General features: G+C 51.0%; 1 non-coding gene across 1 annotated transcript; it reads right to left on the bottom strand.

The window, feature by feature from the left end:
- Positions 1-16,822: 16,822 nt before the first annotated feature.
- Positions 16,823-16,895, bottom strand: TRNAR-UCU (transfer RNA arginine (anticodon UCU)). The gene has a single exon. It is a non-coding gene; the product is annotated as a tRNA-Arg (tRNA).
- Between the last annotated feature and the right edge of the window lie 400 nt (positions 16,896-17,295).

Genomic DNA, 17,295 nt, shown 5'->3' with positions numbered 1-17,295 from the left:
ACGCATCGATGACTGAAGCCGAGAAGATTCGCCACATCATGATGGGCATCCACGAAGGTGTATTCAACATTCTGATGGCAAAAGAGCCCCGTACTGTAATTGAGGTTGTCTCAATGTGTCAAAGCTACGACGACTTTCGTCGGCAACGCATCGTCCCTCGACAACCTGAAGCCACGATCGCGGCTATGTCTGACGCCCCTGTCAGCTCCACACTAATTAAAGAAATCAAAGACTTCGTACGGAAAGAAGTTGCACAGCAATTATCGCTAATTCCTAACGTTCCGCATTCCAGTTCACACCTGGCTCCGTCCATACGCCAGGTTATTCAGGAACAAGTTGCTGACGCACTTCCGCCCCCTCGACAACCAAGTCTTCATGCCGCTCCACTGACAGCTCCGCTCATTCATGCCGACGGGGTCCCGACGCCCGCACACACTCCACTGTCGTATGCTGAGGTTGCCGCAAGACCACCTCCTACGCCTTTTCCATCGTACGGTTCACCTCAGCGGGCATTTTTCACCCAGCACCGTGCGCCACCTATTCTACACCCTTGGCGCACATCTGACAACCGGCCCATTTGCTTTGCATGTGGTCTCCTTGGCCATGTTGCACGCCTGTGCTGCCGTCACCCGGCCCCGTACGCTATCGATCAGAGCCCGGTCAACTACGCGCAACCGCCGTCCCATCTCCGTGCGTCCCCGCAGCCCTCGTCCAACTTTGACCACTTCTCGAATGACAACCGCTCAACCTCTCTTCGCCTTCGCTCTTCGTCGCCGATGCGTCGCCGTTCTACCTCGCCAATGCCGGAAAACCACTAGACGCAGTTCCGCAGGCAAGAACTGCGCTTCCGTCGACCAGTGAAAGTCCTGCTTCGCCACCGAACAATTTAATTGAACTTACCATTGAAAATATGTGTACTCTTGCGCTTGTAGATACTCGTGCTGCTGTGTCGGTTATTGACGTTAGACTGTGCCGCTTGTTACGAAAAGTTGTTCTGCCATATTCTAGGGTTTCATTGCACACCGCCACTGCTGAGCACATCGAACCGATGGGTACCTGCACGGCTCGAGTCACCATTCAGAACGTTCTCTACGTCATAAGTTTTATCGTTCTCCGTGCCTGCTCTCATGACATTATTTTAGGATGGGACTTCTTGTGTCGCAATCGCGCCGTAATTCATTGCGCTCGTGACGAAGTAGAGTTTTTTCCTCTGTGCACCGCACCGACCGCCGCTAACGTTCCAAATGCCACGTTGCGGATGCTACTGATATCCCGCCTTCATCTGCTGCGATTGTGCCTATAAACTGTCCCTCTCGTCAAGACTGTACAGTGCTCTTCACCCCGTCTTCCCTCTTCGTCTCGCGACGCTGTCTTCCCCTGCCCGGCGCCGTCCTTAGTGTACGAAGCGGACGCACCGAACTAGCCATTACTAACGATTCGTTCTATCCACTCACGTTGCAACGTGGCGAGTGCGTTTGGCATGCTGAGCCTGTTCGATCAGAAAATTTTTTGATCGTCCCACCGGTTTTCTCCACCTGTGCCGACACAATCTCCCACAACGTCAGTGCCCTTAGCCCACCTCGTTCCTCGTCTCCTTCATCGCCTCTGGCTACCTTCGACAAAGCCATCGACAGTGCTCTCGCTCCAGATCAACGCGCCAAGCTCTTCGACTTGCTGAACCGATTCCAAGCTTCCTTTGACATCCAGCAGCTATCCTTGGGTCGTACACCAACTGTTTCTCACCACATCGATACTGGTGCGCACGCCCCATTACGCCAACGCCCTTATCATGTATCAGCCTCAGAGCGCCGCATTATTGATGAGCAAGTCGACGAGATGCTCAGTAGGGGTGTAATTCAGCCTTCCAGTAGCCCTTGGGCGTCCCCGGTTGTTTTAGTCAAGAAGAAAGACGGGTCTATTCGGTTGTGTGTGGACTACCGACGCCTTAATGCGATCACGCGAATGGACGTCTATCCGCTACCACGCATAGACGACGCGCTGGACACTGCATGGAGCGGAATTTTTCTCTTCAATCGATTTACGTTCTGGCTAGTAGCAAGTTCCTATGGCTGAGGACGATCGCCCCAAGACAGCTTTTGTCACCCCCGACGGGCTCTATGAGTTCAACGTAATGCAATTTGGCCTGTGTAATGCGCCCGCCACTTTTGAACGCATGATGAACAATATTTTCCGCGGTTTGAAGTGGCACACATGTCTCTGCTACTTAGATGATATTGTTGTATTTTCATCCGACTTCGCGACCCACCAACTCGCCTTGAAACTGTCTTGCAATGCCTTAGCAACGCCGGTCTGCAGCTCAGTCTGAAAAAGTGCCGTTTCGCCGCTCGCCAACACACTATTTTAGGGCATTTAGTGTCCAAAGATGGCATCCTTCCAGATCCATCTAAACTTCGCGCTGTCGCTGAGTTCCCGAAGCCAACATCTATCAAGCAATTACGCAGCTTTATAGGCTTATGCTCCTATTTTAGGCGTTTCGTTCGGAACTTTGCGACCATCATTGCCCCTCTGACGCGACTTCTCAGCACTCACAAACATCTTTCTGCCTGGTCGCCGGCTTGCGATGCTGCTTTTACGAAATTGCGCACGATACCTCACCCCCCGTATTCCGCCATTTTGACCCGGCTGCTCCTACTGAAGTGCACACCGATGCCAGCGACGCCGGCCTCGGCGCTTTTCTTGCCCAACGAAAACCCGGTGTTGAAGAATACGTTGTGGCGTACGCAAGTCGAACTTTGACCAAGGCCGAGACCAACTACTCGATGACAGAAAAGGAATGCTTGGCCATTGTTTGGGCGCTTCAGAAATTTCGGCCATACTTGTATTGGCGGCCATTCGATGTTGTTACAGACCACCACGCTTTGTGTTGGTTGCCTTCACTAAAAGACCCCACCGGCCGTCTCGCCCGCTGGCCGCAAGAGTATGCTATCCGAGTTATCCATCGCACAGGGCGCAAGCATTCCGACGCAGACGCTTTATCTCGCTCGCCGGTGCCGCCTGACGCTCCGTTGTCACCTGCCTCCAGCCTGTCCATCGACGACAGGCTGTCTTTCCTGTCCATCGACGACATGCCGTCAGAACAGCGCAAGTATCCATGGCTAACATCACTAATCGATCTTCTTACGAACTCGTCACTTTCACCGGATCCTCGCGCCCTTCGTAGTCAAGCGCAGCATTTCGCCCTTCGTGACCGTCTCCTCTATCGACGCAGTTATATGCCAGATGGCCGTAAGTGGCTGCTCGTCGTACCTCGCCACCTCCGTAGTGATATATGCGCATCTTGCCATAATGATCCGCTGTGTGGTCATTTGGGTGTATTTAAGACTTATGGACGGTTGCGACAGCGGTTTTACTGCCGCGGTATGTACACCTTCGTCAATAAGTATGTGCGTTCATGCATCGATTGCCAGCGTCGCAAGCCTTCTCCTCTCCATCAGCCGGCTCCGCTACAGCATCTTCCGTGCCCGTACCGACCATTCGATCGTGTTGGCATCGATTTGTATGGACCTCTGCCATATACACCTGCAGGGAATCGTTGGATTCAAGAAGGACTCTTTGTTGGGCTAGTTGGTGCAGCATTTTTTAACAAAAGGACAAAGCGCTAACTGACAACTGATCTTTTATTGAAGGAAAAACACACAATATATAGGCACACCGTGGCGGCGCTAATCAGATGCAGCAAACGTCAAAAGGCGAAAGGACCATAAAAGCGATAAAAGACAACAGGCATAAAAGCGATAAAAACGGTTATGATGGATGGTTCGGAAACAACAAACTGATCTATGACACGTGGTGTATAGGGCCCGATGCAACATGAAGACAAACATAAAAATTGATCAAAAAAAAAACTGACAATCACAATTTTTTTTTCTTCCAGACATACGACTAAAAGGAAAATCTTCAAGCGCTCTAGCATAATAAAGATATTAGTTTATTGAAGTCATCAGGCATGCTCATCTTAATGCGACTCTAAAATTCATGCGCGAAAATCAACCGCGCCCTTCTAAAAAATAGAACTCGCTCTGATACAGCACTTTAGACGGTTCGCTAACGCAATCTAGACCTTTCTTTATTATAAAGAAGGCTTCTTTCAGCTCACGAGCTACGTTGTCTCGACTTTTATCTAGTACAGAAGTTTCTTTTAGTATAAGCATGCATTTGCACTTCTTGCAATGAATTGGCAGATTAGATCCAGTGCCTTTCTCAAGCGATCGCTCGTGCTCTCTCAAACGCTCGTTCAAACATCTCCCAGTCTGGCCGATGTATACCTTACCGCAAGTGAGTGGGATCTCATATACAACGCCTTCCTTGCACCCGACATATGGTTGGGCATGGCGTGTTCCACATGTTTCCTTTACTGGTCTCGGGTTATTAATCCGAGGGCACAGGGAAGCCAGCTTGCAAGGGGCAGAAAATACTACTGGGACATTAAATTTATTTGCGACCTTCTTCAGGCTGTGCGCCGTGCGCTGACAATTTTTAGTAGCAAAAGGATCCTCTACTTCAAGCGAGTTCAGGTCTTTTAAGAGAAATTGGCTTATATGTCGTTGCCAAGACTCGCGCTCACTAACAATGCAACGAAACGGAACTTCTTCCATAAAAAAAGAAAAATTCAACTGATGTGATAGGTCTCTTACAGTCCTGTGGAACTGTAGGGAGTTTTTCTCAGTAGATGTTAAAGATCTTTTTTATGCTATTCCACACAAAGAGCTGTTTGTAGCTGTTCAGGCTTGTATTGAAAAGACAGGTGTTGTGCGCTTCCAGAATGCAGCCGGCATGTCAATAGAACGGTTCCTTTCCTTGTTAGAATTCTATCTTAGCGCCACTTTGGTCCGCTTTGAAGATCAGGTCTACATACAAAAAAGAGGTATTTGCATAGGTTCTTGTGTTGCTCCTGTTTTAAGTAACATTTTTTTGTCAGCCATTGACTCAGTTCTTGACAGTAAATTGACAAAAGGAAAATTCTGAATGTGTTTAGGTATGTAGATGATTTTCTAATAGTGTTAAACAGACAGGACCCATCGACTTACAAAGGCCCTATTAATGAAATTCTAGAAATGTTTAGAGAGTGTAGCCATGGCTTGGAGTACACCTTTGAACTTCCAGAAAGCAATAAGCTACAGTTTTTGGATTTAGAACTCTCCTTTGCACAAGGAGTTTGCTGGATGTACCACCCCAGAGCACAAAAATCGCTTTTATCTTACGAATCGGCCCACTCGAAGACGGTAAAAAGAGCAATAGCCACATCAGTCTTGGGATCGTCTTTAAGTAAGTCGTGTGAACATTGCATGCAAAGTGGCTTTGAACTTCAGATTGAAAGGCTACATAAGGCAGCTTTCCCACAGACCGTTATATCTGCTCTAGTTGAGTCCTTGATCAAAAAACTGAAAGGTACGGGAGGTAGGACCACTAAAGAGGATTCTAGAAGGGTTAAGCCTCTAGTTGTGCCCTATTGTCATCGCACGGCGCACAACCTGAAGAAGGTCGCAAATAAATTTAATGTCCCAGTAGTATTTTCTGCCCCTTGCAAGCTGGCTTCCCTGTGCCCTCGGATTAATAACCCGAGACCAGTAAAGGAAACATCTGGAACACGCCATGCCCAACCATATGTCGGGTGCAAGGAAGGCGTTGTATATGAGATCCCACTCACTTGCGGTAAGGTATACATCGGCCAGACTGGGAGATGTTTGAACGAGCGTTTGAGAGAGCACGAGCGATCGCTTGAGAAAGGCACTGGATCTAATCTGCCAATTCATTGCAAGAAGTGCAAATGCATGCCTATACTAAAAGAAACTTCTGTACTAGATAAAAGTCGAGACAATGTAGCTCGTGAGCTGAAAGAAGCCTTCTTCATAATAAAGAAAGGTCTAGATTGCGTTAGCGAACCGTCTAAAGTGCTGTATCAGAGCGAGTTCTCTTTTTTAGAAGGGCGCGGTTGATTTTCGCGCTTGAATTTTAGAGTCGCATTAAGATGAGCATGCCTGATGACTTCAATAAACTAAAATCTTTATTATGCTAGAGCGCTTGAAGATTTTCCTTTTAGTCGTATGTCTGGAAGAAAAAAAAATTGTGATTGTCAGTTTTTTTTTTTTATCAATTTTTATGATTGTCTTCATGTTGCATCGGGCCCCATACACCACGTGTCATAGATCAGTTTGTTGTTTCCGAACCATCCATCATAACCGTTTTTATCGCTTTTATGCCTGTTGTCTTTTATCGCTTTTATGGTCCTTTTACCTTTTGACGTTTGCTTCATCTGATTAGCGCCGCCACGGTGTGCCTATATATTGTGTGTTTTTCCTTCAATAAAAGATCAGTTGTCAGTGAGCGCTTGTCCGTGTCCTCTCTCTTGTGAATGTGTCGTTAGCGCTTTGTCCTTTTGTTAAAAAAAAGAAGAATCGTTGGATCATCGTGGCCGTCGATCACCTTACTCGCTATGCGGAGACAGCAGCACTTCAGGATGCCACCGGACCCAACATCGCGTCCTTTCCTCTTCATCATTTCATTCTGCGGCACAAGGCCCCTCGTGAACTTCTAAGTGATCGAGGAAAGTCTTTCCTATCCGAGGTTGTCGAAGCGCTCCTACACGAATGTCAGACCATCCACAGGACAGCCAGCGCGTACCACCCTCAAACCAATGGCCTCACTGAGCGCTTCAACCGCACACTGGGTGACATGATGTCCAAGTACATCGCCTCCGATCACTCCAATTGGGACAAGATTCTCCCATTTATAACCTATGCCTATAACACCGCCGTTCAAGCAACTACCGGATTCTCACCATTTTTTCTGCTGTACGGGCGTGAACCTTCGTCTCCACTCGACACCATCCTCCCCTACCGTCCTGATATCTCAGAGTACACATCACTTTCAGCAGCTGCCAGGCACGCTGAAGAATGTCGCAAGCTGGCTCGCTCGCTTACTTCGGACGAGCAAGCCCAGAAGAAAGCGCACAGCGACAGCAGCCACCCTGTGCATCAGTTCTCTCCCGGTGCTCACGTATGGCTCTGGGTCCCATCGACACTACCAGGTCTGACCAGCAAGTTTACTACCAAATACCACGGACCATATCTAGTGCTCCAACAGACGTCTCCCGTCAATTACCTAGTTGAACCGCTAGCCGCTTCCACCGACCTTCGTCGCCGTGGGCGTGAGATTGTTCACGTGGACCGTTTGAAACCCTATTACGATCCCGCTATCCTTTCGTCTCCTTGAGTCGCCAGGATGGCTCCTCTTTTCTGCGGGGGCAAGATTGTAAAGAGGAAGTTCCAATCAGGCGGACAGATCGCCGAGATAGAGGAAGTGCTTTTTGCGGACAAGCTGTCGCTACCAGTGCCCACTACCAGTGCCTGGATCCCCGCTTAACAATATATTGCCGCGAAACCTTCAAAACAGTATTTGTTGTTTTTTAACAGCCGCCGGCATGCAGGCTTATCACTCTGATTCTGGACCGCGTATCAGTTCCGTAATCTTTGTTTGTTACTGCTCGATATCGCGAGTCACACCTTTATCAGTTTTGTTGTAGCGCAAGACGCACCGAGATCTGTCTCGAAGGTTCCGGCCGCTCGCTTGTCTTTCCACAATGTTCCAGCCCATGCTGATAGCTGTTTGCGACGTTATCTAGATTCTTCTGTGCAGCCTTTAAATTGAGCGTTGCCGAGTGTGACGAGCATTCTTTGTTCGTCGATCGACGAGCACGTTTGTTTCTTTCGCCGCCGCCGAGTTGCTTAGTTCTTTTGCGGGCGCAAGTCAGCCCTAATAAAGAGCTTCTTTAGTGCAATCATCGACCCCTTCATCTGTGTCGTCGACCTCGTCCCCACTACGTGACATCTGGTGGAGGTGCTGCCTTTGATCCTTCAAGCGAAGACCGAAGCCGTGTTCCTGACGCCCTGGAAGACCAGCCTACAGGTCACCGAGCCAGCCGCCGACTCAAGGCCTACAACCCGAACACGGTCTGCTGCCTGACCCCATTCGATCTCGGAAGGCATCGACGCTGACAATGACCCAGCCTACAGCACCAGTTGTTTTCGTCCAACCCCGTGAGCACCCCTGCTTCCATGGACTACCGGATGAAGATGCTGGAGACTGGATGGACCTTTTTGACCGTGTGGCAGAATTCAATGGCTGGAACGACGCTGCGAAACTCAGGCAGGTCTACTTTGTTCTTCAAGGACATGCCCGAGTTTGGTTTGAAAATCACGAGACTACTTTCAAGGATTGGGAGATATTCAAAGCACAGTTCTTGATGGCTTTTACAAGTTCTGTTCGAAAAGAAAGAGCTCAGGCCCTCCTCCAATCAAGAATTCAACTACCAAACGAGCCCGTCCTGGTCTACGTAGAGGAGATGAAACGCTTGTTTCACCGCGCCGACCCTAACATGACCGAAAGTGAGAGAGTGAAATTCCTAATGCGAGGAGTTAAAGAGTCGCTTTTTGTGGGGCTTGTCCGGAACCCGCCAAAAACTGTGGAAGAATTTGAAAGTGAAGCATCGACCATCGAGAAGACGTTAGACACCCGGATGCGCCAGTACGAGCGACCACTTCAACCAGACTACTCATGCCACTACCCCAGCGCATCTGCAAGCGGAGAGAACCTTCGGGACCTCATCCGGGAGATCGTGCGAGAGGAGCTCCGCCGAATGCTGCCATCATCGCAACAACCCCAGGTGGCGACGCTCGCGGACGTCGTCCGTGAAGAAGTCCAGCAGGCGCTGGGCGTTCCTGGAGCGACGGCTGCGACTGTTCCAGCACAAGAGGCAACAGCGATCAACTACGCTGGTGCATTACGTCGCCCTCCTCCCCGACTTGATGACTTTCCGAGCCCTCGCCGCTACCGGCCTATTCCTGAAAACCGCCCCTTGGCTCCCGCCCGCCAAGCCTACCAACGACCAACAAGCCCCAGGAAGTGCGACGCATGGAGGACAGCGAACAACCGGCCATTATGCTTCCACTGCGGTGAGGCCGGCCACATTCTGCGGCACTGCCCGTACCGACGAATCGGTCTCCGCGGATTTGCAGTCGACGCTCCACGACCACGCCCTGGTGAACGACCGCAAGAAATCGACAACTATCTGCGTAGCGGTGAGATTGCGCCACCAAGCCGTCGAGTCAGGTCTCCATCGCCGTACAGGGCCCGCTTTGCGTCGCCAGGACGTAACTATGACGATAGTGTGCGCGGAAGGTCCCCAAGCCCCCGTAGGGGAAACTAAAGGCAGCAACCTTTGGAGGTGAGGTTGCTCAACGGCGAAAAGACGAAGATCCTCCGCCGCCGACGACCACTAACGACGACGCAGCCGTTTTACCGCCGCTCCACACGACGTCATCGACGACAACACGACCAAAGTGCAAGCAGACACCGCCGCCCAGCGAAGTAACAACGGTATGCCCCGGCCATGACCTGAAGAAACGACGCAGCCGGGATCGGACACTAAGGCCCACGTGCAATGCGAGGACGCGAACAAGTGACCTTGAAGTTGATGTCGACGGTCGCAGAGTCACTGCCCTAGTAGACACCGGAGCTGACTATTCAGTCATTAGTGGACCGTTAGCCTCTCAGCTAAGAAAAGTTACCACCGCTTGGGATGGCCCGCTGATTCGCACAGCAGGTGGCAACCTGATTACTCCATCGGGACGATGCACTGCAAGAATAACCGTAAATGGGCGTACTTACCCCACCAGCTTTGTGGTCTTGCAGCAGTGCTCCCGCGACGTGATTTTAGGCATGGACTTCCTAAATGAACATAGGGCTATCATCGACCTGCGATCCAAGCTCATCAAGCTCTCTGCAGACAAAGCAATTCCTGCTACGACGACGTCGATGCAACACATCGCTCTAAACGTCCTCGATGAAGAATTGACCGTCCCGCCCCGATCAAGCATCGCAGTCTGCGTAGGTAGCGTAAACATCGAAACCGCTGAAGGCATCGTCGAAGGAAATATCCAATTGCTCTTAGAACGAGGTGTCGGTATCGCAAGAGGCATCGCGAAATTCCGGAGAGGTCAAACTCAGGTGGTGGTAACAAACTTCACCGAAGAATACCGGCATCTCAACAAGGGCACGACGATCGCTTTTCTCGACGAAATAGCCGACCTCAAAGATGTATTCGCCCTCCACGACCAAACGCTGGAAGACTCACCGGACCAATTCCGTCAGCCCAAATTTGACATCAACCCGGCATTGACCCACAGCAGGATAGACCAGATTCTTAGTCTTCTTCGAAGCTACGGGGAGTGCTTCTCATCATCATCGAAGGTACGACAAACACCACTGGCCAAGCACCGCATTATAACGGACGAACACGCCCGACCTCTGCGCCAAAGCCCTTATCGTGTATCGCCGCGAGAACGCCAGGCCATTCGCGATCAAGTTGAGGAAATGCTACGTGATGACGTAATCCAGCCCTCGAACAGCCCCTGGGCGGCACCAGTCGTTTTGGTCAAGAAGAAAGACAGCACACTTCGCTTCTGCGTTGATTACCGCCGCTTGAATAGCATAACGAAGAAGGATGTCTACCCGCTTCCCCGCATCGACGACACTCTCGACCGGCTCTGCAATGCAAGGTACTTCTCATCGATGGACCTGAAGAGCGGATATTGGCAAATTGAGGTCGACGAAAGAGATCGCGAAAAGACCGCATTCATCACACCGGACGGCCTTTATGAGTTCAAGGTGATGCCATTTGGCCTCTGCTCCGCACCAGCCACGTTTCAACGAGTAATGGACACAGTCCTGGCAGGCTTGAAGTGGCAAATTTGTTTGGTATATTTGGACGACGTTGTTGTCTTCTCGTCAAACTTTGAAGACCACCTAAAACGACTACAAACAGTGCTGGAAGCCATCAAGTCATCGGGACTAACGCTAAAAGCAGAGAAGTGTCACTTCGCCTACGAAGAACTCCGGTTCCTCGGTCACATCGTTAGCAACGACGGTATTCGCCCAGACCCGGAGAAAACAGCTGCAATCGCACAATTCCCACCGCCTGCCGACAAGAAAGCTGTGCGCCGATTCCTTGAGCTGTGCGCTTATTATCGACGATTTGTCAGAAACTTTTCGCGGATCGCCGAACCGTTGACGCAGCTTACAAAGGCTGACGTACCTTTTAAATGGGAAGCGCCGCAAGAAGAAGCCTTCGACGAACTTAAGCGCCGCCTGCAATGCCCTCCTGTACTTGGCCACTTTGATGAAAACGCCGAGACCGAAATTCACACCGACGCGAGCAGTGTGGGCCTAGGAGCCGTTCTTGTCCAGAAGAGTGCCGGACAGGAAAAAGTAATCGCCTACGCTAGCAGATCCCTCACAAAAGCCGAAGTCAATTACTCGACGACCGAGAAGGAGTGCCTTGCAATCATCTGGGCCACTTCTAAGTTTCGTCCATACCTATACGGCCGACCATTCAAGGTGGTAAGCGACCATCACGCGCTCTGCTGGCTGGCTAATTTGAAAGATCCTTCCGGCCGCCTTGCCAGATGGAGCCTACGACTTCAAGAATTTGACATGACTGTAGTCTATAAGCGGGCCGGAAGCATTCCGACGCAGACTGCTTATCCCGCGCTCCGGTCGATGCTCCCCCGAAGGACGATGACGACGACGCCTTTTTGGGACCGGTAAGCGCCAGCAGTTTCGAAGAGCAACAGCGATCAGACCCTGAGCTGAAAGCGCTAGCCGATTACTTGGAAGGAAAGACCGCTTCCCCTCCTGGTGTGTTCAGGCGACATTTATCATCCTTCACGTTAAACAATGGCCTCCTCGTGAAGAAGAACTTCACACCTAACAAGACCACGCAGCTTCTCGTAGTGCCTAAAACCCTTCGGCAAGAAATTCTGCAAGCGTTGCACGATGAGCCCACAGCAGGCCACCTCGGATTTGCGCGCACATTGCGTCGAATCCAGGAGAAGTATTACTGGCCGCGACTGCCTGCCGAAGTTGCCCACTACGTGAAGACGTGTCGTGAGTGCCAACGACGCAAGACGCAGCCGAACAGACCAGCAGGACTACTAAACCCTATTCCGCCCCCAATCGTGCCCTTTCAACAAATTGGGATGGATCTCCTCGGCCCCTTTCCATCTTCGTCTATGGGTAACAAGTGGATCATCGTGGCCACTGCCTACCTTACCCGTTACGCCGAAGCAAGAGCACTACCAAATGGTACCGCGGCAGAAGTCGCCAAATTTTTTGTCGAACAAATTCTCCTGCGACACGGCGCCCCAGAAGTGCTCATCACGGACCGGGGAACGGCGTTTACGGCAGAGTTGACGCAAGCCATCCTGGAACACAGTCACACAAGCCATCGACGAACGACTGCGTACCATCCCCAGACCAATGGCCTTACGGAGCGCCTGAACAAAACGATCGCGGACATGATCGCTATGTACGTCGACGCTGAACACAAGACCTGGGACGCCATCTTGCCGTACGTGATCTTCGCGTATAACACGGCAGTCCAGGAGACGACCAGAGCGACCCCGTTTAAGCTTGTGTACGGCAGGGAGCCCACGACGACGCTCGACGCAATGCTGCCGCACGTAACCAGCGAAGACAACCTTGACGTCGCCGCCTACCTGCAGCGTGCAGAGGAAGCCCGACGACTCGCACGGCTGCGTATTAAAGACCAACAGCGCACCGACAGCCGACGATACAATTTACGACGACGCCACGCAGAGTACAATCCAGGAGACCAAGTGTGGGTTTGGACACCAATTCGCCGTCGCGGATTAAGTGAAAAGTTGTTGCGTCGATACTTTGGGCCATACAAAATCCTTCGCCGCGTCGGACCACTGGACTATGAAGTCATTCCCGACGGAACATCAGCATCACAACGGCGACGCGCACGCCCAGAAATTGTACATGTTGTACGACTGAAGCCATATTACGCGCGTTAAAGAATCTGTGGTGTTTAAACTTTGCAGTGTTTATGTTTAAGTTCCTTTGTTTTGAACATCGAGGCGATGTTTTTTTAAGGGGGGAGTAATGCCGCGAAACCTTCAAAACAGTATTTGTTGTTTTTTAACAGCCGCCGGCATGCAGGCTTATCACTCTGATTCTGGACCGCGTATCAGTTCCGTAATCTTTGTTTGTTACTGCTCGATATCGCGAGTCACACCTTTATCAGTTTTGTTGTAGCGCAAGACGCACCGAGATCTGTCTCGAAGGTTCCGGCCGCTCGCTTGTCTTTCCACAATGTTCCAGCCCATGCTGATAGCTGTTTGCGACGTTATCTAGATTCTTCTGTGCAGCCTTTAAATTGAGCGTTGCTGAGTGTGACGAGCATTCTTTGTTCGACGATCGACGAGCACGTTTGTTTCTTTCGCCGCCGCCGAGTTTCTTAGTTCTTTTGCGGGCGCAAGTCAGCCCAAATGAAGAGTTTCTTTAGTGCAATCATCGACCCCTTCATCTGTGTCGTCGACCTCGTCACCACTACGTGACAATATATATATATATATATATATATATATATATATATATATATATATATATATATTGAAATTTGGGTTTAATAGTTGATTGGAATGTCTAGCGCTGGCAGTAATTCGGGCACAGCAGGATCGGAATACCAGCCTCAGGGCGCAGCTTCAGCGCGAGAGAGATGGGCGCCGGAGACCAGCGATGGTGATGGCGATGCCACAGCATTGTTTCTTCTTCGTCTTCTTTACATTTCCCCCGCGTGAAGAAGTCGCCATCCTGGCGACTCACGGAGAGGAGACAACCAAAGGGGCGTAATGCGGCTTGAGGCGGCTAACATGGAAAACCTCACGGCCGCAGCGGCGGTGGTCGGAAGAAGGGGTGACTGGCTCGATGATGTAGTTAACAGGGGATGTGCGGTCCAAGACGCGATAAAGTCCGTAATATTTCGTTTCTAGTTTGCTGGTGGCAGGAACGCATAGCCCAACGAAGCTGTCGGCCAGGAACGTAGGAGCAGGGGTATCGCTATCATGCTGATGTTTGCGATAGCCTTGAGTGTTGGAGTTAAACGTGCGAGCTAGCTGACGGCATTCCTCAGCCTTCTGTACAATATCGGACAAAGCACTGTACTCAGAGACATCTGGATGGCATGGCAAAATTGTGTCCAGAATACAAGATGGTTCACGGCCGTATAAGAGAAAGAAGGGCGAAAAACCAGTTGTTGCTTGGGTGGCAGTGTTGCACGCGAATGTTACGAATGGCAGTACCTGGTCCCAGTTGGAGCTCCCAGATTCAGATGTAACATGCATTGCAAACATGTCCCCAAGCGTACGTTTGAAACGCTCCGTGAGGCCGTTGGTTTGCGGGTGGTACGCGGTTGTAGCCCGATGTATCGATTTGCAAGACGACAGGAGCTGTTGGACTACTTCGGAAAGAAAGACACGACCTCTATCGCTCAGTAGTTCGCGAGGGGCGCCGTGTCGAAGAATGAAGTGGTGCAGAAGAAAATGGGCTACCTCTCGGGCTGTCGCCGCGGGAAGTGCAGCAGTGTCCGCATAACGGGTCAGGTGGTCGGCGGCGGTGATGATCCATCGATTACCGGCGGCACTGCATGGTAGCGGACCATAGAGGTCGATCCCCACGCGATCAAACGGGCGAGCTGGACACGGTAAAGGCTGGAGAGGGCCATTGGGGTGACGAGAAATCTTGCGTTGTTGACAGGCGGTACAAGAGCGAATGTAACTACGTACAAAATTGTACCTTCCCCGCCAGTAATACCTCTGACGAATTCGATCATAGGTTTTCAGGACGCCGGCATGAGCGCTTTGCGAGTCAGTGTGATGGTGGGCACAAACCTCGGAGCGGAGGTGGCGCGGAATGACAAGAAGCCATTTTCTGCCGTCTGAGTTGTAGTTATTTCGGTAGACCAGGCCGTCCCGAATGGTAAAATGGGAGGCCTGTCGGCGGAGTGCCCCAGGATGCATAGCCACGGAAGTAGTGCCAAGGACATCTAGCAGGTTAGAAACCCAAGGATCTTGTCGTTGCTCGAAAGGCATATCCTCAATGGTGAGTGCTGACAAAGAGGCTTGAGGAGGGGATGATGAGTTAGGCAAACGCACCGGTGACCGAGAAAGAGCATCGGCGTCAGAGTGCTTGCTGCCAGAGCGGTACACTACACGGATTTCGTATTCCTGAAGCCTTAGAGCCCAGCGCCCGAGACGGCCAGACGGATCCTTGAGAGACGCGAGCCAGCAGAGAGCGTGATGATCTGTAACTACATCGAAGGAGTGGCCATATAAGTAAATGCGGAACTTCGCTATAGCCCTCACGATTGCTAACCACTCCTTTTCGGTAACGGAGTAGTTGGTCTCGGCTTTGGTAAGAGCACGGCTTGCGTAGGCGACAACGTATTCGGAGAAGTCAGGCTTGCGCTGGGCGAGGACGGCGCCGAGGCTGACACCACTAGCATCGGTGTGAAGTTCTGTAGGTGCAGTAGGGCCGTAATGGCGAAGGATTAGCGGTGACGTCAGAACATTGCGCAGCGTCGCGAATGCATCATCGCAGGCTACCGACCAAGAGAGGAGGTTAGGGGCGCTTTTTAAGAGCTGTGTAAGGGGGGCTATGATGGTCGCGAAATTGCGGACAAAAGGACGAAAGTACGAGCAGAGGCCCACGAAACTTCGCAGTTGTTTCAAAGTGGTCGGTTTCGGAAAGTCAGCAACGGCGCGGAGCTTCTCAGGATCAGGCAGAACTCCATCTTTGCACACAATATGTCCGAGTATTGTGAGCTGGCGGGCACAGAAGTGGCACTTTTTGAGGTTCAGTTGAAGACCGGCGCGGGTTAGGCAGGTCAAGACCTGGCGAAGTCGAATCAGGTGGGTCGGGAAGTCGGTTGAAAAGACGACGATGTCATCGAGGTAGCATAAACAGATGTTCCATTTCAGGCCGCGCAGTACAGTGTCCATCATTCTTTCAAATGTGGCTGGGGCGTTACAGAGTCCGAACGGCATAACATTAAATTCGTATAGTCCGTCTGGAGTAATAAAGGCGGTCTTAGCGTGATGCTCCTCTGCCATGGGCACCTGCCAATATCCACCTCCACCAAGTGAAATGTGGATTTAATAGTTGATTGGAATGTCTAGCGCTGGCAGTAATTCGGGCACAGCAGGATCGGAATACCAGCCGCAGGGCACAGCTTCAGCGCGAGAGAGATGGGCGCCGGAGACCAGCGATGGTGATGGCGATGCCGCAGCGTTGTTTCTTCTTTGTCTTCTTTACATTATATATATACATAAGAAACGGGTCTACACTAGCTTCGTCTGCTGGCCTACCATTTTAACCTATGTGTAGTGCCACTAACGGGCTCTTTGTGGCAATGAAATGTAAATTAGTGATTGACTGACTGAACCGCCTCGAATTAAGCTGTAAATATATGCACGTCGATTGTTTCACAAAATAAAGACTGAAACGTCCCACTGATAGGGACAAATACTCACACAGCGGTGGTGATTGGCATGGCATTGCTGTGAAGAGTTTGATGCAGTTTTAGAAATTTTCAGCAAATTCCTTTTTTTTTTCCTGTTTACAAAGCTTCTCTTATATTCCTGGAACGTTTTTCATTACACTTAAGGCTACTGAATTCTCACTTGGGCAATTTAGTCGTCGAGAGTGGGGAGAAACTACGCGAAGCGCGCATACCGAGTTTTGCACGGCTTTCCGCTCTATCTCGTATAACAATAAGTTCGAACTAAATGGCAGCGAACGTCTCCTGCCTATGAAGAGCGCCGCGTAATCAAAAGCGAAAAGTGCCACAATTATGTGTTCCTACTGCAAATCATGAAACCGGTATGGTATGAATTTACGAGCATGTCCCTGGTAAAAGGTTAGCCATCTCAATCGACAGCATCATCCCTGCCGGGATTCGAACCCGGGACCTTTGGATTAGAAGTCCAACGCGCTATCCACTGCGCCACAAGGACTTCTTTTTTTTCTTTATTGCCGACTTGGTGTCACGAAATCGGCGCCCATTTTCAGCAAGCCGGTACAGCGCTAGGCGCGCGCGGCGTCGCGTGGAGAGCATGGAGAGAAAAGCCCCTTCCCCGCGCGGGAGAGCGCGTAGCTTTGTACGCGTCGTTGTCACCCTCTTTCCCCTTGCCCGGGGAAGACGGTGATTCATCGGACTGGAATCAGCCAGAAAATTCTAGCATACTCTATGGGACCTAGCCAATGACGACGCGCGGCTCGACGGGAGGAGAAGAGGGAGCTATAACCAGCGAAGCTATGTGTGTGTGCGCGCTAGCTTTGGCGCGTGTTAACAAACAGACGCGGCGCGCCCTATTTAAAGCGACCGCACCGCTTGTTGAGTCAGCCAGTAAGTCA

The sequence above is a fragment of the Amblyomma maculatum genome, chromosome 8 (genome assembly GCF_055883805.1).
Source record: "Amblyomma maculatum isolate TAMU_Amacu chromosome 8, ASM5588380v1, whole genome shotgun sequence".
Lineage (NCBI taxonomy): Eukaryota > Metazoa > Arthropoda > Arachnida > Ixodida > Ixodidae > Amblyomma > Amblyomma maculatum.
This window is presented reverse-complemented; position numbering and strand designations above follow the sequence as displayed.